Below are 2,172 nucleotides of genomic sequence, written 5' to 3' on the forward strand. Positions count from 1 at the left end.
TACTGTGTACAGGGGGCGCTATAGGACATTATACTGTGTACAGGGGGCGCTATAGGACATTATACTGTGTGCAGGGGGCGCTATTGGACATTATACTGTGTACAGGGGGCGCTATAGGACATTATACTGTGTACAGGGGGCGCTATAGGACATTATACTGTGTACAGGGGGCGCTATAGGACATTATACTGTGTACAGGGGGCGCTATAGGACATTATACTGTGTACAGGGGTGCTATAGGTCATTATACTGTGTACAGGGGGCGCTATAAGACATTATACTGTGTACAGGGGGCGCTATAGGACATTATACTGTGTACAGGGGCCGCTATAGGACATTATACTGTGTGCAGGGGGCGCTATAGGTCATTATACTGTGTACAGGGGGCGCTATAAGACATTATACTGTGTACAGGGGGCGCTATAGGACATTATACTGTGTACAGGGGCCGCTATAGGTCATTATACTGTGTACAGGGGGCGCTATAAGACATTATACTGTGTACAGGGGGCGCTATAGGACATTATACTGTGTACAGGGGCCGCTATAGGACATTATACTGTGTGCAGGGGCTGCTCTGGGACATTATACTGTGTACAGGGGGCGCTATAGGACATTATACTGTGTACAGGGGGCGCTAAAGGACATTATACTGTGTGCAGGGGCTGCTCTGGGACATTATACTGTGTACAGGGGGGCGCTATAGGACATTATACTGTGTACAGGGGGCGCTATAGGACATTATACTGTGTACAGGGGGCGCTATAGGACATTATACTGTGTACAGGGGGCGCTATAGGACATTATACTGTGTATAGGGGGCGCTATAGGACATTATACTGTGTACAGGGGGCGCTATAGGACATTATACTGTGTACAGGGGGCGCTATAGGACATTATACTGTGTACAGGGGGCGCTATAGGACATTATACTGTGTGCAGGGGGCGCTATAGAACATTATACTGTGTACAGGGGGCGCTATAGGACATTATACTGTGTACATGGGGCGCTATAGGACATTATACTGTGTGCAGGGGGCGCTATAGGACATTATACTGTGTACAGGGGGCGCTATAGGACATTATACTGTGTACAGGGGGCCGCTATAGGACATTATACTGTGTGCAGGGGGCGCTATAGAACATTATACTGTGTACAGGGGGCGCTAAAGGACATTATACTGTGTACAGGGGGCGCTATAGGACATTATACTGTGTACAGGGTGCGCTATAGGACATTATACTGTGTACAGGGGGCGCTATAGGTCATTATACTGTGTACAGGGGGCGCTATAGGACATTATACTGTGTACAGGGGGCCGCTATAGGACATTATACTGTGTACAGGGGGCGCTATAGGACATTATACTGTGTACAGGGGGCGCTATAGGTCATTATACTGTGTACAGGGGGCGCTATAGGTCATTATACTGTGTACAGGGGGCGCTATAAGACATTATACTGTGTACAGGGGGCGCTATAGGACATTATACTGTGTACAGGGGCCGCTATAGGACATTATACTGTGTGCAGGGGGCGCTATAGGTCATTATACTGTGTACAGGGGGCGCTATAAGACATTATACTGTGTACAGGGGGCGCTATAGGACATTATACTGTGTACAGGGGCCGCTATAGGTCATTATACTGTGTACAGGGGCGCTATAAGACATTATACTGTGTACAGGGGGCGCTATAGGACATTATACTGTGTACAGGGGCCGCTATAGGACATTATACTGTGTGCAGGGGCTGCTCTGGGACATTATACTGTGTACAGGGGGCGCTATAGGACATTATACTGTGTACAGGGGGCGCTAAAGGACATTATACTGTGTGCAGGGGCTGCTCTGGGACATTATACTGTGTACAGGGGGCGCTATAGGACATTATACTGTGTACAGGGGGCGCTATAGGACATTATACTGTGTACAGGGGGCGCTATAGGACATTATACTGTGTACAGGGGGCGCTATAGGTCATTATACTGTGTATAGGGGGCGCTATAAGACATTATACTGTGTACAGGGATCGCTATAGGACATTATACTGTGTACAGGGGCCGCTATAGGACATTATACTGTGTGCAGGGGGGCGCTATAGGACATTATACTGTGTACAGGGGCCGCTATAGGACATTATACTGTGTGCAGGGGCTGCTCTGGGACATTA

This window comes from Leptodactylus fuscus, chromosome 6 (assembly GCF_031893055.1).
Source record: "Leptodactylus fuscus isolate aLepFus1 chromosome 6, aLepFus1.hap2, whole genome shotgun sequence".
NCBI classification, from domain to species: Eukaryota; Metazoa; Chordata; class Amphibia; order Anura; family Leptodactylidae; genus Leptodactylus; species Leptodactylus fuscus.